At 33.9% G+C, this 23,470-nt stretch overlaps 1 protein-coding gene and 1 long non-coding RNA gene across 3 annotated transcripts in view; both read left to right on the top strand.

The window, feature by feature from the left end:
• LOC135839511 (protein fork head-like) overlaps window positions 1-5,661 on the top strand; it is a 29,219-nt gene extending 23,558 nt beyond the window's left edge. For both annotated transcript variants that reach the window (XM_065355581.1, XM_065355590.1), the window contains exon 3: window positions 879-5,661. The gene's annotated coding sequence lies outside the window, so the exon portion shown is untranslated. The remainder of the gene's footprint in view (window positions 1-878) is intronic.
• LOC135839565 (uncharacterized) overlaps window positions 1-23,470 on the top strand; it is a 212,839-nt gene that overhangs the window by 31,636 nt on the left and 157,733 nt on the right. The window lies entirely within an intron of this gene.

Below are 23,470 nucleotides of genomic sequence, written 5' to 3'. Positions count from 1 at the left end.
AACAATAAAATTACACAAAGTAAAATGAAAATTAACTATCAAAAAAAAAAAAAAATTAACAAGTAACGGAACCGTCAAAGTTGAGTGAATCAAGCTTAACCATTTGTACAAATGACACGTCATTATTAGAGAATAAAATAAAAAAAGTACTTACTCATGCATTGGTAGGTAAAAAAAAACATATCTAAACAGCGATAGTTGTGCGGACGACGTTTAAAATGCTGAAGATTATTTTTCGATAAATTGTTGTGAATTTTTAAAAATTAAAAAAATTGAGAAAGCTATTTCAAAAGCGATTTTCAAACTTTTTGATGAATTGAACATTTTTTTGAGCAAAGTTGACGAATGTGAATAATTCTTTTCAATTCAACTCCCTCGCATCAATAATTAGTAGTTTCTTGCCATTCGGAAACCTCCGACGATTTTTTAAATTTTCGTTAAAAATTTCAAATCGCTTTGAAAGTGCCAAAAATGAACTTATGCACGTGACGTTTTGGGATCTGGGACCGTTATTTTTCTCATAAGGGGAGCAAAAGCTGGAGCCGGAGAAGCCTAAATCGGAACAAAAACAATCAACGCTGTAAAAAATATATCAAAAATTGTAATTTTAATTAAATATGACAAAACTGGAATTTTTTTTCAAAAAATCCGTAAAATTTTCAAAGAGGGGCAATTCTCTCTAAAATGAGCCCAACAATTCGCACAATTATCATCAGGGACAAATTACCACTCTTTCCCACTAATTACCTTCCTACATCATGGTGAAAATATCGATTTGAAAATCCATATACGATGAATACCTATATCAAGTGAGAAAAAAATAGTATAATTTTTTCGGGACTAAAACTAAGCGAAAATTTTTCATTTCTCTGTTACAGACGTAATAATCCTTTAAAATACTCGTTCCAACTCTGAATTTCCTATGAGTTCCTGTATTTAAAAAAAAAACCTTTAATCAACGACTGAATTCCGAGCTGTATTAGTTAATTACCTACCATACAAATCGCATTTATTTTAATTACTAGGTATACCTTTACCTACTACCTATCTACATTAAAAAACCGTAAAAACAAACGATATATACCTACATGATATTTTATTGGATTTTTTTTATGACAATACTTCGCATCCACTTTCTATCTATCTATACGCAGTTGTTATACGAAGAAAGAAACAATTTATCTATGTGTAAGTTACTATAAAAGCTTTTGTTTTTATTGTTGTCTATTTTTATTTATTATTTTTTTATATAGAGAAATTTTTTAGACTCGCATGTACTTTCTTTGTTTATGATTTTTTTTGTTCTTTTTTTTTTGTATTATCGATTTCGTATTGTGTATTTTTTAAATTAATTTCGCCGATGGTTTTAAAATTTGTTCATATACTTTTTTTTTTTTAAACATGTTGTTATTTTCCCCCCTTTTTATTATACGTGTCTTACGGGCCTATATTTTTAATCTATTGTAATTCGTCGTGTACTTGATTATTTGTATATTGTATATATTGTAATTTAAAAACTTTGTTGATAGGTTTAATACAATTTTTTTTTGTTTGTTTTATATTCATCTGTTATAAATTTATCGACTATATATTGTACTATGTACTTTCAAATGCGGCGAACATAACGCGAAGAAATTTTGCTCAAAATTGATCGCATAATGAAAAGTATACGCGAGCTTTTCACGTTCCATGTTTTTAAAAACTGTTCCTTTATTATTTTTTTTTTTTTAAGTGAATGTCAAGGTGCGAAAAAAAAATATTTAGGGGTATTTTTATACCGTGTGTAGGCAAGTTGTGAGCGATGGATGATTAATATTTATGTACTCGTAAATCGTGTATTTGAGAGATGAAAGCTAAAAAAAAATGTCTTCCATTATCCCATGAGCTTTTAGTTACCATTTTAAATTATGGTAGGAGCTGGGTGCACACTGCGGGTAATTTCATGGGGTTATCTTTTTCGACTTGAAGAGGTGAAGGGGAGAGAAGGAGGAGGAAGAGGATGAGAAAAAACAGCCGAAGTTCTCGAAAACTTGTACATGTGAAAATATATTTATACTTGGTTGGAATTCGTCGAGTTTGAGCGCGTGTATAATCGATTCACAAAAACCAGGCAAATTTTACAATGTTACCTACCTTATATTTGCGCATAAATTGTAAAATTTCCAAATTCAATTGCGCTTGTGCACGTAATAGCTTAAGAAGTATACGTACGTAGCCGTATTACGTTTTCCATTAGGTAAAAACGAAACGTTCCTGTACCGAATGCAAACTTTCAAGAGCTCCCAGAATCAATATTTTTGAAAATTTGGTTCGTTGAAGCTGCGAAAATGAAATTGTTCCGAATGATTGTCGACCAATTATGATTCTTGTCGTTTTTTGGAATTTTTGAATCTGTGTTCCCAACTTGAACTTCAATTTTTAGTTCAGGTAAAAATTTTGAAGGATTTCTTTTTTGTAAATCTTTAACGCCAACAATAAAAGTCCTCTGTATATTTCACTAATATGTAGATTGAAAATTCATTGAAAAAGTTGCAACGTGTTCAAACTATCCTCATAGAGTTGATCATTTTTTGAATTAATATAGTTCCTCAATTTTTTGATTTTAGTAAATATTATTGATGACTTGCTAAAAATTATTAAAGTCTACTTTTTTGCCAAAAATAGCAAAAAAATAAACTTATATTTCGTCAAAATTTCCAAATGGTTTTGTTTCCTGCCAAAAACGGTCATTTAAAAAAAAAAAAAGTATTTATTTTTTTTCCAAAAATTACCCTTTAGTCTTGCTTATTTTTGGCCTAAAAAAAATGCTATAAAGTCTCACCTTCTAACCAAAAAAGTCTCAGTATAATTTTTTTTCCAATATAATTGCCAAAAATTCATCTGCACGAAAATTGTCAAAAATTCTCAGTTTTTTGCAAACAATTCCAAAAAGTTTTACTGTTTTATAAAAATTGTTCAAAAGTTTCGTTTATTGCCAAATATTTCTTAGCTTTTTAGCAATCGGATAGTCTCGCTTTTTTGTTCAAAATTGCCAAAGAAAAAAAGCCCTGCTCTTGGCTAAAATTGTAAAAAATTCTCGTTTCCTCAAAAATTGACAAAAATATGTTTTTTTTTTTTAGCGAAATTGCTGAAAATTATACGTATATTTTTTTAAAGAAACGAAAAAAAAAAATCCAGGAAAAATTGGTGATTTTTAATAAAATTGTCAAAAAATGGTCAAAAAGTATCACCTTTTTTGCCAATAATTCTCAGAAAGACCTGATTTTTGCCAATAATCCTTTCCAAAAATTGACAACGTAATCTCGTTTAGCAAAATTGTTAAAAATTGTGGTTTTTTGGGGAAAAAAATTTAAAGTGTTTTTTTTTCTCGAAAAATTGTCAAAAAGTCTCTTTGCCCAAAATTTCTAAAAGTATAAATTTTTAACAAGAAATAATTGTAGATTTTTTTCTGAAAATGCAAAAAAAAATACCTAACAGTCTCGTTTTTTTACCTAAAAACTACAAAAAAGACTCACTTTTCGAAAATAGTTTCTATGAAATAAATAAATCCCAAAAATTGGCGTTTCTTGTTGCAATTGTTGAATTTTTGCTTTTAAATAAAATTACTAAAAATTTTGACTTTTTTTTCCAAAAATCATCCAAATTGAAAGGTCTTGCTTTTTTGAGCAAATCACTAGAAAATAATCGTCAAAGTATTGCTTTTTGTCAAAAATTGAAAAAAATTCTCGCTTGTTGAAAAAAATATCAAAAATGGCATTTTTTGCGAAAAATTTCAAGTCTAACTTTTTTTTATAAATTGTCCAAAAGTCTCGCTGTTTTCGCCAGAAATTGCGAGAAAACTATTCCTTTCGTTAAAATCGACAGTCTCGTTTTATTTTACCAAGAATTTGATTTTTTTTGCCAGAAATTCCAAAAATCATTATCAAAAAATCTCACATTTTCATAAAAAACTTTCAAAGTAAGTAGTTCAACTTTTTAAAATTGAAAACCAGAACATTACGTTTTTGGTGATTTTTTTCTGCATGAAAATGTTTTTCTCGCCTTTTGTCACTTTTTCAAGCTTTTTTGTTCTTAATGTTACTTTTTTTTGGAAAAAATTGAGAACGAGCCCGGCTTGCGGGTCATTCTATGTGAAGTCAGCTCGATTTTGGGTTCAAAACAATGCTTCGATTTTGCTCAAAATTTTTTGTCCTGATTCCTCATGTTCGGAAAAATGGAAAATCGCCATCATTGACCTCCCCCCCCCCCTTTGGGCAATTGGCGTAGTTTTATTTAGCGAATTTCTCGTCGTCATGAAATGCTCGACTTTGTGGCTTGAATACTTGAAACTGCTGCAACTTGGATAAGTAAAATGGTTTTATGGTTTCAAAAATAACTGCGAGTAATTTCAAAAATATTCGTCAAAAGTTCAGTTGAGCTTTTTTGAAAGCTCAGTTTTTCAATACTTAGCTTGCCAAATCTCGGAGATATAATTTTAAAATCTGTAAAAAAATCCAGGAAGCATACATTTTAATCATGTTATTTTCAACTATGAAATTTTTGAGATGGGTTTCGTGGGGGGGAGGGGCAAGGAGCCCCAAAATTTCGGTCGAAATGTAAAAAAATGTCGAATATCGTGTAACATATCGTTTCGTATGTTTTCGAGAGCGCTGAATACGAATATCAACTTATTTTTTTGATTCGAGCCCTCTACCTCTCCCTCCCCTCTTATTGATCCCCTAAAATTTTCTGAAAATTGGAAAATCGTGTGACATATGGTTTATTAGGTTTTCGAGAGCGCTGAATTCGAAAATCAGCTTATTTTTTCGGTTTGATCCTCGCAACGCCTCCATCGACCTTCAACATATTCCTGAAAATTGCTCGTTTCTTAAATTTTGAGCCATTAGTTACGTTGGTGTTGTCTGTAGGCTGATTAAAATTTTCCAAACATCATTGTTTCATCTTCTGCAGATTTTTATTCTCTAAATTCGCAATTCTCCCGTTAAATTATCCCCTTTAATCGCATTCGAGCTCCTTAAAATACATATTCAAAAAATAAAAAAAATTTAATATCTACCCCTAAATTGTAAATTAGCTGCTCCTCCTCTGATTAATCGTTCATTTGTTGCATTTGAAAAAATGAGAGAAAATTCAACTCTGGGGAATAATTTCAAAGAAAATACTTCTCATTAATATTTATTTATAACAAAACTGCCATTTGTCCATATGAATACCTGTCTAAGTACATGGTTTGAAATACGTAAACGGTAAAATGAACTTTTTACGTATTTTGCATGTTCTTCTATACAGGTTTGCCTATACCTATATACTTAACTACATACAGTGCATTTCGACTTGCATGTAATATTTTTACACACGTGAATGTATGTTTTTGAATTTTTTTTTTTCATTTTTGGAGGTAACCTCTTCGCGTGTACAGTTTTCGGCGTTGCCTAATACGTTTTTGAAATAAATTTTGAAAGGTGATGATTTTTAAATTTTACATTGTGTATTTATAGTATAATTTATTGTACATTAGTGTAAATTTTTATTGTACATTTTGATGAATTTTTATCGTTAAGTTGTACTCACCAGTTACCTTCCTATTATTTCTCAAAGACATTTTTATTCGGATAATTATAACTTTTTTTTGGCTTTCTTGAAATAAATTTATTTTCATGAGTTGTGTGATTTTTCATGTGTTTTTAGTTTTGTATGTAAGCGAGGTGACGAATTGACGAGGTATCTATACTTAAGAGTATTACGAACCGATTATATTTGATCCAAAACTGATGATTCATGTCTCGAGAACTTTCCGATGAGGTACTTGTGAACAGAACTTTCTTGACATACGGTTGGAAGTTTTTCAATTCGAAAAAATCGAGAGTGCTGAATGAAAGCCATTATTAGTCATTTATGAGAATGACTTGTGTTTTTTCTAACTTGAAATAATCTTGATTTTTCCTAAAAATCTAAATTTTTAGCAACTGAAAATTCTCGCTTTTTTATTGCATACCTCCCTTCCCCCCTCCCAACTAACAAAATGGCGGCCATTTTGATTGAAAGGTCGCCAGAAATCGCACATTTTGCTTTCCAACATACGACTCGTCCAAAAATTTTTGAACTGGGCGAAGCTAGATCGAAAAAGCAGGCAAACATTCATCACCAGTCCAAATTTCAAGTACTAAAGTACTTACATTTTTCGATTTTTGGTGAATTTTTGAAAATCCAGTCTAGAGTAAGTAAGTCAAAAATGAGCAGAGATAAAAATCAAAATTTTACCAAATTGACCTAGAAAGCTGAAATTTGGGATATACCTTATTTTCGAGCTGCCAAATCGATTGGAAAAGGTTTCAAATCGTTTTAAGGAGTGCTGGAGATTCCAGCAGATTTTTGAAACTGAAACTTGAAATCTCTACCAAATTTCATCAAATGACGTTGGAAATTCGAAATTCACCCTGCACTCAAACTCAAAACACGTTATCAAGTCGACTGTAGGTGAGTTAAAGTCATTTTGGAGCCTCCAGCGACTTTTAAAAAATTCCTAGAGTCTCCAGTAGGTTTTTGAAACTTGGATTTCCACAACATGTCGACTGTAGGTGAGATTAAAGTCATTTTGGAGCCTCCAGCGACTTTTTGAAAATTCCTAGAGCCTCCAATAGACTTTTAAAATTGAAATTTCCACAAAATTTCATAAAATGGAGTTGAAAAGTCGAAATTCCATCTGCAAACTAATTTCAATACGCTATGAAGTCGACTTTAGAGCATTAGAAATGTGCTGGAGGCTGCAGTTGTTTCCAAAAAGTCGTTGCAGATTCCAAGACAACTCGAAATCCATCTGCTGCCAACTTCATAGCGTATTGAAATTAGTTTACAGAATGTCAAGCTGTTTTGAGCAGTTCTGAAGCCTCCAGTACATTTCTGAAACTTGAAAATTTTCACAAAATTTCATCAAAATAAAGTTGGAAATCCGAAATTCAGGCTGCACTCCAACTTTAACAAATGTTTAAGTCATTTTGGAGCCTCCGGCGACTATTCGAAAATTTTTGGAGCCTCCAGTAGATTTTTGAAACTTGAAATTTCCACAAAATTTCATCAAATGCTGTTAGAAAGCCAAAATTCACTCTATAAACTGATTTCAATACGATATGAAGTCGACTGCAGGTGGATTTCAAGTCGTTTTGGAGCCTCCGGTGGCTTTTTGAGCAGTTCTGGAGCCTCCAGTAGATTTTTGAAACTTGAAATTTTTACAATTTCATCAAAATGAAGTTGGAAATCCGAAATTTAGGCTGCACTCCAACTTTAATAAATGTTTAAGTCAATTTGGAGCCTCCGGCGACTATTCAAAGATTTATGGAGCCTCCAGCAGATTTTTGAAACTTGAAATTTCCCCAAAATTTCATCAAACTGAGATGGAGAGTCGAACTTCATTCTGAAAACTAATTTCAATAAGCTACGAAGTCGACCGCAGGTGGATTTCAAGTCGTTTTGGAGCCTCCGGTAGATTTTTGAGCATTCCTGGAGCCTCCAGCAGATTTTTGAAACTTGAAATTTTTACAATTTCATCAAAATGAAGTTGGAAATCCAAAATTTAGGCTGCACTCCAACTTTAACAAATGTGTAAGTCATTTTGGAGCCTCCGGCGATTATTCGAAAATTTTTGGAGCCTCCAGTAGATTTTTGAAACTTGAAATTTCCACAAAATTTCATCAAATGCTGTTAGAAAGCCAAAATTCACTCTATATAAACTGATTTCAATACGATTATGAAGTCGACCGAAGGTGGATTTCAAGTCGTTTTGGAGCCTCCGGTAGATTTTTGAGCATTCCTGGAGCCTCCAGCAGATTTTTGAAACTTGAAAATTTCCACAGAATTTTTCAACTCTCTATTTGATGGGATTTTATGGAAATTTTAATTTTCAAAAAACTTCCTGGAAGCTCTAGGAATTTTCAAAATGTCGGTGGAGGCTCCAAAATGTATTAAACCAATCAGAAGTCAACCTGATAATGTGTTTAAGTTGTGGTGAAGCGTGAATTCCGAATTTCCACCATCATTTGATGAAATTTTGCCGGAATTTCAAGTTTAAAAAATCTGCTGGAGGCTCCAAAACTGCTCAAAACGATTTGAAACCGTTTCCAATTGATTTGACAGGTCGAAAATAGGATATATCCCAAATTTCAGATTTCTAGGTCAATTTGATAAAATTTCGATTTTTTTCTCATTTTTGGCTTAAATTTGATTTTCAAAAATTCACCGAAAATCGAAAAATGCACTTTAGCACTTGAAATTTCGACTAATGATAAATTTATGCTTGCTCTTTCGATCTAGCTTTGCTAAATTCAAAAAATTTCGCTCGACTTCTGCGTTAGAGAGCAAAATCCGCGATTTCGACTGACTTGTCAATCAAAATCGTCACCATTTCGTTGGTAAAGCCAGCTTTTTCTTGGGTAAGTTTGCTTTAAAATGTATCTTAGGATGTCTCCTTTAAGGGAAGTCGCTTCTAAGGATGGGGGGGGGGAGGGGGTGCAATTATTCCTATAACGTTCCCGTAGTTCTGCAAAATTGCTTGAAAATTGAAGAATTCGTGTGACATAATATGGTTTATTTGATCCTTTTTTAACAGTTTTTCTTCCATAAAATGATTATTCACTCGCTAATTGTCATTTTGTGACTAATAACAAACTTTAAATTCAACATGGAGAAAAAACTTTATATTGTTGATAAGCCTCGATAATGAGTCGATTATTGGTACGTTAGAATCATGCATTCAAAATGGCCGCAGCCGTTGTCTCATTCCCATTGATACTATAACGAGAGAAACAATACGCCTATTAAGCTCTCATTAAACGTGCATTTGTTGAAGTTCATTGTGAAAGAATTAAATGAAACTGTGTATCTAATTACGTATTTAGTGAAAATGAGCGGTTGTGATGTACGCAGCATGTGTTTGTGCGCTGCGTGTTTCGCCATCTTGAAGATATGATGCATGCATATCTGCCTGTAACTGCTATACCTACCTATACCTATGTAATGTGACGTAAATACATTACGAATGTAATATACGAGTACTCGTATATGGTCTGGGTTCATCGTATATTTGATATAAAATTTTCATTATCATATCCGTGTAATTGTACGTTATGTAGGTATCTAAAGTATTACGCTGACTTCATAGGTGCGATGATACCTACCTGTACGATACGTAAACGTGTATACGTATAGGTAAAGTGAAAACTTGGGAAAAAAAATTACCATTTTCATTTCTCGCCAAGCTCCATACAACAAATGTTATTATTTGCATTACGAAATACAAGCTACAGCACCGATCCCTTCCTTCTCGCGTTTCGTCATCCCTTTTCACCCACCGTGTGCTGAAATTTTTCGTGTTCGTCGTATACGATACGGTGGCGTACGAAAGCACCTTGACGCGGGTGTCGCGTTCACGCAGAAATTACGCCAAAAGGTGTTGATTAATGGGTTTTTATTGACGTAAAATCGCAACTTGCATTATTTATTTGCCAGCATATTGCGAATGTGTGTTTTGATTTTTGATTTTTTTTTTTCGAATAAATTTTACATATGTTCGGAATGTTTCGACAAAATATTTGTACTGCTGGCTGGAAGTCTCTGGCGTTACTTGGCGGTATGGCGGTATCTGCGTGATTTTGAAAAAATACGTCGAGGACGTCGATTGTACGAGTGATTTATTGCGAAATGCGTGTAAGTCGCGTGATTATGGCTGTGCTGATACTTGGTATGTGGTTGGTGGGTTTGAAATTTGCTTCGATATACGAGTAGGTAGTGGAATATTGTGAATGAAGGTTTGGGTCGCGATCATTTGTAATTTTTTGTGAGAAGTGGGTAATTTTGAGATCTCGTCAAGATGAAGGGATCGAGGAAGATTTTGTAGTTGCTGTTAGGAAAATTCTGACACAAAATGGGAAAATTCAACAATGTTTTCAAGAAACTTGAATTTAATGTATTTTTTCCCCAATTTTTTTTGAACTTGAGAAGGCTCCATATAAGGAGATGAACATGGCTTGGACGACTGGGGACGGTTTCACTTTGAAAAAAAAATTATTTAGAATAATTCTGACGCAAAAATGTACATTTTTTTTTTGGATAAACTGAATTTTAAAATTTTTTTCGACTCCAGGACGCTGCTGGCACGACTGTTTTTGGATTTTTAGAGAAAATCAAATCATGGGAAATTATTTTCTCGTAAAATTCAACAGCTTCAAGAGGTGGAAGCTCAAAAACCAAAACTTTAATGTTTAAGAGCCAGCTCAAAATGCATTTAAAAGTCTACTGGGTCATTCCACAACGAATAAGTCTGGTTTTGGGGTTATGTTCTCCCATTTTTCTTTCATTGAGAAAAAGGGAATGTCGCAGGTTGCTATCGTTGACCCCAACCCTACTCGGGGGCAAGAGGGATGGTTTTTTTTTCTGTTTTCAGAAATTGCAATTTCTCATCATATTGCCTAATTTTTTGGAATATATTTGCTAGAGACTGCTGAAACTTGGGGAAAGTCTGTTTTTGGTATTTTAAAGACGTATACCTAATCGAAAAAAAATTTCGAAAATTGCCAAATTAATTTAAAAAAAAATCTTGACATTGGTAATTTACAAAAAATTACCGGTAATTTACTAAGAATTGCTGGTACTGGTAATTTACCACGAATTACCAGTAAATTACCAACCAAGAATTACCAGTAATTTACCAACCAAGAATTACCAGAAATTTACCAACTAAGACTTACGAGTAATTTACCAAAAAATACTGGCAATTTACCAACCAAGAATTACCAGTAAATTACCAACCAAGAATTACCAGTAAATTACCAACCAAGAATTACCAGTAATTTACCAACCAAGAATTACTAGTAATTTACCAACCAAGAATTACCAGAAATTTACCAACCAAGAATTACGAGTAATTTACCAAAAAATACTGGTAATTTACCAAAAATCATTGGTAATTTACTAAAAACTACCGGTACAATTACCAAAAAGCACCAGTAATTTATTTCAAAAAAATTATCAAAAGTTACCTGTAATCAGCTAAAGTTATGCGTTTTTTACCAAAAATTACAAGTAATTCACCAAAAATAACTAATTATTTTATTTACTGAAAATTACTATTAATTTACCAAAAAAAATTATCAAAATTTACTGGCCAATTACCAAAAACTTCACGTTTTTTTAAAACAAAAATTACCAGTTATTCGCCAAAAATAACTATTGACTTGCAATTCGCGATTCCAATACTAGAAATTTTGAAAAATTTTGATTTTTGATTGCAAAAAAATTATTTAGGTAATATACCAAAAAAAAATTATCAAAAGTTACTAGCTATTCACCAAAAACTTTACGTTTTTTTTTTTTGATTTTTGATTGCAAAAAAATTATTTAGGTAATATACCAAAAAAAAATTATCAAAAGTTACTAGCTATTCACCAAAAACTTTACGTTTTTTTTAAACGAGTATTACAACCAGTTATTCGCCAAAAATAACTATTGATTTGCAATTCGCGATTCCAATACTAGAAATTTTGAAAAATTTTGATTTTTGATTGCAAAAAATTATTAAGGTAATATTAAAAAAATTAAAAGGATGAAATTTAAAAAAAAGTCAGTAAAAAAAATCGACAAAAAATTTTCATCGTTTGACTCACGCGGGATTCGATCACCCGACCTCCGGCGCACCAATCTTCAACCTACACACCCTAACCACCCCATCAGTATGTTGGGAAGGAGCCATTTTTGAGATATAAGGGTTTACAAATATTTCAGCTTATCCATAACGTTGAAACACACTTAAACGTTCATATCTCGTAAACGGCTGAATCGATTTCGACCAAATTAAAAATTTCTCTAGTTCAGTATCACAGCAATATTTTGCCATCATCAGTTTCGACTTAAAGTTCGGAGCTTTTGAGTTCAGCGTGACACAAATTTGTACATAAATTGATATATAAATAAATAAATAAATACATAAATATTCTAGGGGGTAAACTCGTAACTTTTTTATAGATTAACCAGCAAACTCATAACGTTTTGACAAACTCGTAACCTTTTTAGGACGTGACTTTTCGATGAGGTGCCATATGAATCTACAAGGTGTGGGGAGTCTACTGGCAAAGTTTGAGCAGGGACGTGAGATTGCCGTTTATACACTTTCTCTTTTGACTCAATTTTCAAATGAGTGCATAGCCTAAGTATTATGTACAAGGACATGAGGAAAAGGTGTTTATTGCCAAGAATCATTTTTTACGTTTTTTACGTTCTTTTTGGTGATTTTGGTGGTTGAAGATGTCCTCTTTCACATGGCGTGGTCAAAAATCGTCTAAAATAAATTTTTGACTGCTCAATTTTAATTTAGAGTTGATTATACAGGTCCGAATTTTCGTGTTTTTCAGTCTAAACAGTGATTTTATGGGAAAAGTATGCATCCTAGGAAAAAAATGCAATGAAGGAAATTGTAGAGAATAAAATTTTCTTTCTGCTCAGAGCTGGTTATTTTTCTGTGGGATGCTTTGTTAAAAAGCTATTTGCGAAAAACAGAGACGTAAGGGACTTTTAAAAAAAAGCTTTTCTGAAAAATTGATGTTTCGGCAATGAGATACCTCTCCACAGGTCACCCAAAAATCAAGTTAACGAATATAACGCGGCCTAACATCGAGTACTATCAGGCCTATGGGGTGACGCGTCGAGCGCATGCACAGCAACGAAGTTATAGGTGGGACGTGAGTTTGTATTTTATACAAAACGTTATGAGTTTACCTGTATGCGGCTATATATACATATGTATATATATAAACTTATCTCGTTTGGTGCCATACGTCTTATCGTGATCAGCACACTCCAAAACGTCAAGAAAACCCACCCCCACCCAAATCCCGAACCTTCATGACAAATACAATACCTTCACTTTTCGTGCGAAAAGTCGGTAAAAACTCTCACGCAGTAAGCGTGAGAAGACCGACTTTTCGTAAAATAAATATCTTTTACGAACGAATTGATCCACTTTTATTTAAACAGTGATTCGCGAACGAACTGATTCGTATAAGTGACTTGTTCGCGAACGAATCGATTTGTACAAGTGACTCGTTCGTGAATGAATCGATTCGTATAAGTGACTCGTTCGCGAACGAATCGATTCGTATAAGTGACTCGTTCGCGAACGAATCGAATCATACAAGTGAATCGTTCGCGAACGAATTGATTCGTACAAGTGAATCGTTCGCGAACGAATCGATTCGTACAAGTGAATCGTTCGCGAACGAATTAATTCATACAAGTGAATCGTTCACGAACGAACCGATTCAGACATGTGATTCGTTCGCGAACGAATTGATTCATTTACTCAATTTTCAATGAATCATTCGCGAACGAATTGATTCGTATTAGTGACTCATTCGCGAACGAATTTATTCATAAATTAAAGATTCGTTGGCGAATGGTTCTTTCAAAAAATTGATCAATTCGTTCACGAATGATTCACAAAAAATTGAGGGTCGTATACTTAATAGGAATCGAGCAAACCTAGTGAGATTTCAAGTTTCATCGAAATCAGTTCAGCCATTTCCTAGGTAATGAGTTTTGAAAAATTCTGAAAAAAAATTTTGTCGCTCGACAAATTTGAAAGCTTTGAGCTTTTGAAAATTTTGTTTTCGATTACGCGCGAAAGCTACGAACTTTTGGATCATGGTGCAAGTGCGAAATCATAGGAATGGTGATGGACTTGTGATACTTCAAGTTTCAGAAAAATTGGTTCAGTCGTTACTCAAGGTAATGATTTTTAAGTGAAAAATGTCGAAAAAAAGTTTTGTCGCTCGATAAACTTGGAAGCTTCGAACTTTTGAAACACGATGATGGTGACAAATTGTCCGGCTAGTATCCAAGGGCTGACATTTTGAGTTTCATCAAAATCGGTTCAACCGTTCCTCAGAAATAAATTTTTAAATGAGTTTTTAAGTGAAAAATGTCGAAAAAAAATTTTGTCGCTCGATAAACTTGGAAGCTTTGAACTTTTGGAACTTGATGATGATGGCGAAATCTCCGCTAAGTAGTGTAGTTCTGAAATTTCAAATTTGATCAAAATCGATTCAGCCGTTGCTGAGAAATTAAATTTTATGTGTAAATTCACCTCATCACATACGAGTACTTAAATATTTAAGTAAAGACTTGGCACACGAATTCATTTAAAATTGAACTTTTAAAAAATCATTTCTCAGGAACGGTTGAACCGATTTTGATGAAACTCAAAATGTCAGCCCTTGGATACTAGCCGGACAATTTGTCACCATCATCGTGTTTTAAAAGTTCAAAGCTTCCAAGTTTATCGAGCGACAAAATTTTTTTTCGACATTTTTCACTTAAAAATTCATTTAAAAATTTATTTCTCAGGAACCTTTGAACCGATTTTGATGAAACTCAAAATGTCAGCCCTTGGATACTAGCCGGACAATTTGTCACCATCATCGTGTTTCAAAAGTTCAAAGCTTCCAAGTTTATCGAGCGACAACATTTTTTTTCGACATTTTTCACTTAAAAATCATTACCTTGAGTAACGACTGAACCAATTTTTCTGAAACTTGAAGTATCACAAGTCCATCACCATTCCTATGATTTCGCACTTGCACCATGATCCAAAAGTTCGTAGCTTTCTTACGTAATCGAAAACAAAAATGAGCTTTTTCAAATTTTCGGGGGGTGACTTTGCACAAAATTTTTTAAAAATTTAATTTCTCAGCAACGGCTGAACCGATTTTGATCAAATTTTAAATGTCACAACTAGGCTACTAGCCGAACATTTTGGCATCATCATCAAGTTCCAAAAGAACGCAGCTTCCAAGTTTATCGAGCGACAAAATTTTTTTTCGAAATTTTTCAAAACTCATTACCTAGAAAACGGCTGAACCGATTTTGATGAAACTTGAAATCTAAGTAGGCCTCTACGATCTCTATAATTTCGCATATTCACTTCGATCCAAAAGTTCGTAGCTTTCGAATTAAATCAAAAATTCAAAAAAAAAATTGTATATATATATCTCTATATATGAATACACGTACCTAGTACCTTGTGGTGCCCGGGTCTTTTATGGTAATTGTGGTGCCCTCGTACATAGAGGATCACATATATATGTATGATAAAGGTGTTTTGGTGCAGTTTGGATTTTTCATCATAGTTAGTCATAGAGGTGCCCGATACATAAACTTGGTACTTGTGGTGCCTGCCTCAAAAATTTTTTTATCACCTTAGAGTGCATTTCACTCGATTCTGCATCGTTTTATATAAAAAGACCTTGTGGTGCCCGATTTGGGCGCCACAAGCCCAAAACCGGGCACCACAATGACTACGTATACTTAAAACGGGCACCACAATGACTAAGTTTAAATCTATATCTATATATATAAACCTTATATAAGGAAACCTGAAATTTTGGGAATGAGCCTATCGTGATCCCAGACCCTCGAAACGCAAAGAAAAGTCACTCCCCGACCCAACTTCCACTATCGCAACAAATACAATACTCCACTTTTCTCCGAAAAGTCGGTAAAATTCAAAATTGTGCTTTATGTCAAATATAGTTTGTTTTATACGATTCCGAAAGCGCAGAAAACGAATATCAACTCACTTTTTTCGATTCGGTTCCTCCAACTCATTCCATTGTCTTCCTGCATCCCCCTCCTCAATTTCCTGAAAACCATAAAAATCGTGTGACATGATCTGATAGGTTATTGAGGACGCCGAATGTGAATATAATTTTTGTTCTTCAATTTTCCTCAAAAAATCTGATATTTTTCAACTGGTCGGGGGGGGGGTAGAGTAATGAACCTCGTTGAAGGAATCAAATCAAAAAAATGAGTTGATCAGGTCTTTTTGAGATTTTGGCGAAAAAAAACTTGACTTTATTCTGGCAATTTTGACAAGTCTAAAAAATTATTGTTTTTTTTTGGAAATGTTGACAATGGAATAAAATTTTTTTGGTGATTTTGATTTTGAAAAACTGGAGAAGTGATCGAAAAAAGGTTTCATCTGCTGCAATTTTGGCTGCGAAAAAAACAAGACTCGCAATTTTGATAAGAAAAAGGACATTTTTTACATTTTTGACCAAAAAGTGGAATTTTTTCGCAATTCTGGCAAAAAACCGGAGCTTTTTGCAATTTTGACAAAAATGGATCTTTTTTACAAAAATGCACAATTTTTTGCAATTTTGGCGGGAAAAACACTGATTTTTTTTGATAATTTTGATGAAAATAATTTTTTGGAAATTTTGACTCAGAAGCGGATTTTTTGGCAAGAAACAACACTTTTTTGAAAATTGACCAAAAAATGGATTTTCTGCTACTTTGGCAAAAAACTAGAGTTTTTTCACAATTTTGACATAAAATGGACTTTTTTTTACAGTTTGTGACAAAAAAATGGTATTTTTTGCGATTTTGATGAAAAAAAACACTGTTTTTTTTATACTTAATCTGGTCATAACTTTTTTCTGGAATTTCAACATGAAAACAATTTTTTTTTTTTGCAAAAAAACATCTTTTTTTGATAATTTTGATTTCAAAAAACTCCATTTTTTGGGCAATTTCGACAGAAATGGAATTTTTAAATTAAAAACAACACTTTTGGAATATTGAACCAAAAAAAAAAAAAAGGAGTTTCTATCACAATTTAGGCAAAAAACTTTTTTTTTTTGGCAAGTTTGACAAAGAATAGACCTGTTTTTACAGTTTAGGCAAAAAAAAGTAAAATTTTTTGCAATTTTCGTAGAATAACACTAATTTTTATACAATTTTGATTTTTCAAAAAATCTGTTTTTTGGCAATTTTGGCAGAAAAGAAGATTTTCGGCAAAAGACGACATTGCTTGAAAAATTGAGCAAAAAAGGGGTTTCTGCAGTTTTGACAAAAAAAAAAAAAACGAAACTTTTTGGAAATTTTGATTATACGAGTAAATCGGTCATTTTACAGTTTTTTTTTTTAATGTAGGTTTTTCGCAATTTTAGCAGAAGAACACAGTCTAATTTCCTGATAATTTAAGTACTCGTAGGTATCAAAAACGAGGGGTGTTTGTTGATGAAATTGTGTTTTTTTAATTTCTTCTTTAAAACAATTATAAAAAGTCTCTTTTTTTGCCCCTTTTTTTTTTAGGTTTTTGGGAGCTAATCAAGTACATGTGACGCTATTTTTTCAATTCTCAGAAAAATTTGGGGTGGAGCAGAATTTAAAAAAATGAATTCTTATTTGTGTTCAGCATAATTGACCATATGTCACGCCATTTTTTCAATTTTTAGGAAATTTTTGGGTCGGTGGGAGACTTTTAGGGTCTCAATTTTCAACTAAATTTTCCCTTCGTCTTCTTTACGAGTATGTTGAAAAATTCAAATCAACTTGGGAGTCTGGTAGCCTCTAACATTTTATTATTCTGAGTTCTGACGAGTTTTTCGAAATGTATAGGTGTATTTCAACTGTCAAAATTTGAATATTGAGGTATGGCGCTCAAATTTGAGTAGGTAGTAGGTACCCTCCCACTCTCCATTTTCGAGCGTTTGAATCGATTTTGGGGACGGAAAGAATAATCAAAATAGTTCCGAAGTATTAAATATTTCAGTTTTTGTATCGAGTGCTATAATCAATTCAAAATCAATTTTTGAATCTTTATGGGACGAAAATTTACCAGTTTGTGAATTCTTTACCTAATATGGGATACCTCTAGTTACCTACGTAATGAACAAACTTCATAATCATGATTCATTTTCCGTGTTGTATATAATCGCATAGGATTAAACGTTGTCAAGCTGATAAGAGATACCTACTCTCAATTGATGTAGGTACAATTACCTTATTCCTGCTCGACACCAAACAGTTTCCGAGAATTAAGCTCACTTATACGTTTGGTATTTGAGAATGAATATACGTCGCTCGTACCTACCATATTATATATCCACAGGCCAAAAAATTCCGCGAAAATTTACAGTGATGAGTCGATAGCGCGGGTGTTATGCTTTGATGCGGTGCACCTCGATTCCATATGCTTCGCCGTCGTCGTTCATTCGAGTACATACGAAACAAACTTGCAAGCGGCAGGGGAAAAAAATACATGGTCGTATGTTCTATACTCGTGCATTACATGTTATTCTTTAATTTGAAAACTTTGGTCGGTGTTTTTTTAAAAACACGATGCAGTCCGACGTCTGAGCTACTATGAACTACGCGAAGATCTCGGCCAATCGCCGAATTCAGGTCGTATCGCTGATTTATAAACTGGTCACGTGGCCATATTGCTCTTTTAGCGACTGCGACTATATACTGAGATGAGATCTTCGGTACATGGAACGTGTGCTGTTGAGGGATGTTAAGCCGCTCTTGATGCTGGCTGCTTGCTCCTTTTTCCATGCAGTTGTATAATAGGAAGTAATTTTCTCATTGTGGAAAAGACGTAGGGTACGCTGTTTAGCGAATATTAATGTGGGATTTTTTTATCTTTGTAAAAGGTGTCGTGAAGTGTGATTCTGATCAGGGTTTTCTTCATGTACTGAAACAAAGCCAAAATTTCGGTCATTACATTTTGAACAACGTTTTGGGACTCTTTCCCCCCTCCCCTCCACGCCACAAATCTTATCACGAAAAGTTCATAATTGAAAATAACACACGAATGTATATTTCCTGGATTTTTTGTCATCAAATTCTATAAAATTATAGCTTCAAGATTTGGCAAAATAATGAAAACTGAGCTTTCTAAAAAGTTCAACTGAACTTTTGTCGAATATTTTTGAGACCAAAAAAAGATTTTATCCAATTTGCTGCAGATTCGAGTATTCGAACTACAAAGTCAAGCATTATGAAGACGAGTAATTTCGTTTGCTGTATAAGAAAACACTCCATTTGGCTCAAAGGGGGGGGGGAGAGGAATTGGAAAGCCAATTATGGCGATTTTCCATTTTTCCTAATATGAGTAATCTGCACAAAAAATGTTGAGTAAAATCAGAGCATTGACCTGAACCCAAAACCAGGCTAATTTCACATATGTAGAATGACCCAAGCAAGGCTCTTACTCTATTTTATGAAAGTTTTATTATTATTCGGTTCAGCACAATTCAGCGCTATTCACGAATTTTACAAATAGGATAAGGTGCACCGGGGGAAGTTGGAATTCGGGGTAAGTTAGAAAACTTGCTCTAGCGCCTAGAGGTTTATATCTGGTGAAGTGCCACTAAAGGTGACTTGAGAGTACTACCCCTACTTCATCACGGCATAAAAATTTTCGCGATTCAGTTTCATTTTAGATGTCTTTGGTTCAATTGTATTTTGTTGTTGTTTTGAACTTATTTTGAATTTGGTCTAAAATACAGACTTTCTATTTCTTAGTTTTTCGCATATAGCGGACGAACCGTGCGTCCTAGTGAAAATCTGATGAGAGTAATCTCAAAGAGAATTAAATTCTCTACAATTTTGTTTCTATGCAATTTTTCTAGGACGCTCGGTTTGTGATCTACGCCTCTACAAAGTTTAGCCTGTTCTGACTTCCCCCAATTGGGGTAAGTCAGGACAGTTTATATTTTATTCCACTGAGCGAAAGCTACTGCGTCAATCGCGCTCAAATTTATACCATAGGTTAAGAACCCTTATGGGAACCTACATAATAAATTTGATCCATATTGGTTCATTAGAAGGGGAGTAACAGCTGGTCAAAGTTGAAATTGTGAAAAATCATTCTGACTTGCCCTGGTGCACCTTACTTGAAAAAATAACTTGAGAAAGAAAAGAGTTAGGGCTAAAAAACCTAAAAGAAATTTTGAGGAAGTTTTGGTTTGCGTCTTGAAGGGCGATTTTGCCAGATATCGAAGCAAGGGTGTTCTCAGATAATTTGTTCAGGTATTTTTCAGTTACAGTTTTCATAAAGTCATCGACCCTTTCAATTTTGAGCTCACATTGTATTTGGGTATTCCGGCAAAACCATGGAGCGTTAATGGCGATTCGACAAAATTTATTTTGGAATATTTGAAGTTTTTTCTTGTTTGTTATGGAGGTACCATACCACACTGGAGCCATATATGTAAAAGTAGGACAAAGAATAGTCTTGTAGATCAGTAATGCTGTTTGGATTTTCAAGTGCGAACTTCTGTTGATTAGTGGGAAAAGTGTTTTGAGTTTGAAGTAGGTAGCTTTCATTTTCTATGAGATGTGACTTGTGAAAGTGAGTCGTTTGTCAAGGAATACTCCGAGATATTTAACGGCATCATCACTCCATTCTATTGTAGTGTTTTCAATATTAATGTTTCTGGCAAGGTTACAGTGATGTCTCAGCGTGAAGATTTTTGTTGTAACTGTTTTGTTTGGATTGAGTTCAAGTTTCCAGGATTTTAGCTAGGAGTTAGTGGTGTTGATACTTTGTTCGAGTTCGTCGATTGCACTGGAGAGATTATTACTTTGGGTGCGTAAGCAGGTATCATCTGCAAATTGAAGAATTTTAGCATCTGATGAAGTTGTGATGTCTTTGCAGTAGATGTTGAAAAGTGTAGGGCTTAAAACAGCTCCTTGAGGTACACCTCTGAAGATATGTTTAGGGTCTGGAAGTAATAGTCTGATAAGAACGATTTGATAATATCAAATAAGTAACAAGGTACTTGAGTATTCTGCAATTTTTGTTGGAGACCTGAATACCATATATTTAGAGTCGTAAGCTTGTTTAATGTCGAGAAACGCGGTGGCGGTGTACTGTTTATTTTCAAAACCTTGGTGGATAATTTCAGTAAGATGATAGAGTTGTTGTTGCTGTATGTTTTCAAAAGCCAAACTGAAACTGTGGCAATATTTTGTGTCTGTTGGTGTGATCAGTTACGCTTCAAGATGATATGTTCTAGTAATTTGGAAAGTGAAGTCAGTAGGCTGATTGGTCTATAGCTAGCAGGAGAAGTTGGATCAGGACTTTTCTTTGGGATTAAATGATGATTGCTTTTTTCCATTCTTGAGGGAAATATCCTTGTTTTAGGCAAACGTTGAAGATATCCCGGGTGGATGGTTTTTAAAAAAGGAAACTTTTTAAGCTAAAATTTGACAACTGTAGCAAAAATGAGCAATTTTTGGGAATTAGGTATTAGCTTAAAAATAATTACATTTTTTCACAATATTTTTGGAAGAATGATACTTTTTTCTTTGGCACATTCAATTTTTGCCAAAGAGGAAGACTTCCAAACAACTAGTCAAATAAAACAAAACTTTTTTTCTAGAAAAAAAAAATGCCAAATAGCGAGATGTTTGGAAACTGAAAGCTATACGAAAAGTTTGCAACAAAATCGGTGTACCTAAACTAAAATCAAAACCAGGCTGATCGAACATTGGATGGAAAAGCCCCTAACCCCCCACCTTGGATCCTCTCAATCCTTCAATTTCTCAAAATAAGATTTAAATCTGTTCTTGGTTTGTCCTTCCACTGGGTGTTCTATGGAGGGAGGGGGGGGGGGCTCTTCTTCGTTAACTCGACCGCTACATTAGAAAACCCATCACCATTAGTCCGGCATATGACAATAGGAGTAATTGCACCACCCCCCCCCCGGCCGATCCTCCGGGACAACTTTTTTCTTGAAGGGGACACATCCTAAGGAATATTTTAAAGCAAACTTGCCCAAAAAAAGTTGGCCTTACTAACAAAATGACGGCCATTTTGATTGACAGGTCAGCCGAAATCGCAGATTTTGCGTTTCAACATAGGACTTGCACGAAATTTTTCAAACCTTACAAAGGTAGATCGAAAGATCATGCAAGAATTTATCACCTGTAAAAATTTCAAGTGCTAAAGTGCGTTTTTCGATTTTTGGTGAATTTTTGAAAATACAATTTAGGGCAAAAATGAGGGAAAAAATCAAAATTTTACCAAATTGACCAAGAAAGCTGAAATTTGGGATATACTTACCCTATTGTTGACATGCCAAATCGATTGGAAACGGTTTAAACCCGTTTTGAGCAGTTCTGGAGCCTCCAGCAGATTTTTGAAACTCGAAATTCCCACAAAATTCCATCAATTTGGAGTTGTAAAGCTGAAATTTATTCTAAAAACTAATTTCAATACGCTACGAAGTACTGCAGGTGAATTTCAAGTCGTTTTGGAGCCTCCAGCGACTTTTTGAAAATTCCTAAAGCCTCCAGCAGATTTTTGAAACTTTAAATTTTAACAAAATTTCATCAAATGGAGATGGAAAGCTGAAATTTCCTCTACACTCCAATTTTGACACCCTCTGAAGACGACTTCAGGTGTGTTCAAGTCATTTAAGGGCCTCCAGCGACTTTTTTGAAAATTACTGGAGCCTCCAGTAGATTTTTGAAGCTTGAAATTCCCGCAACATAATTTTTTTAATGGAGTTAGCTAGCTAAAATTTACTTTGCAGACTACATGGTAGTTTCAAATGGTTTTGAAGCTTCCAGCTACTTTTAGGAAATTTCAATCTTCCAAAAAAAACGCCGTATAACCTTTCAAAAAGTTGCTGGAGGCTCCAAAACGACTTGAAATTCATCTGCAGTACTTCGTAGCGTATTGAAATTAGTTTGCAGAATGAATTCCGACTCTCCATCTCAGTTTGATGAAATTTTGGGGAAATTTCAAGTTTCAAAAATCTACTGGAGACTCCAGCAATTTTCAAAAAAGTCGCTGGAGGCTCCAAAACGACTTGAAATTCACCTGCAGTACTTCGTAGCGTATTGAAATTAGTGTTTTGAATAAACTTCAGCTTTACAACTCCAATTTGATGGAATTTACTGCTCAAAACGGGTTGAAACCGTTTCCAATCGATTTGGCATGTCAAAAAATTTGCCCCAAATTGTAGATACATATTTTCAAAAATTCACCAAAAATCGAAAAACGCACTTTAGCACTTGAAATTTTGACAGCTGATAAATTCTTGCATGATCTTTCGATCTACCTTTGTAAGGTTTGAAAAATTTCGTGCAAGTCCTATGTTGAAACGCAAAATCTGCAATTTCGGGTGACCTGTCAATCAAAATGGCCGCCATTTTGTAAGTAAGGCGAACTTTTTTTAGGCAAGTTTGCTTCAAAATGTTCTTCAGAATGCCCCTTTAAGAAAAAAGTTGTCCCAAAGGATCGGCGGGGGGGGGGGGGTGCAATTACTCCTATTGTCATATGCCGGACTACATTGCACATGGTATCAATTCGACATTCGAATTACATACATCATCATGGGGGAGAATTTTTTTTTACTTACGAGTAACAAAATCGATTCCAATTCAGGTAACTGAAAAATATATTTAGGTAAGTAGGTACTTGAGAGGGTATAGACTAAAACAAGGATCCAGATTGAGATGAGGTAAAAAAAGATGAAAGATTAAAAAGATACGCATTACCGTACGATTGGTTGAAAAAGTGTACACGTGTGCGGAGTAGGTAATTCAACCATTTCTCGATGAGCAAAAAATCCCACAAACCCAACTAGGTAGGTAGGTACTTGACGTACCGCCCACTTGGCATCATGTT

Source organism: Planococcus citri, chromosome 1 (assembly GCF_950023065.1).
Source record: "Planococcus citri chromosome 1, ihPlaCitr1.1, whole genome shotgun sequence".
Taxonomy (NCBI): domain Eukaryota; kingdom Metazoa; phylum Arthropoda; class Insecta; order Hemiptera; family Pseudococcidae; genus Planococcus; species Planococcus citri.
This window is presented reverse-complemented; position numbering and strand designations above follow the sequence as displayed.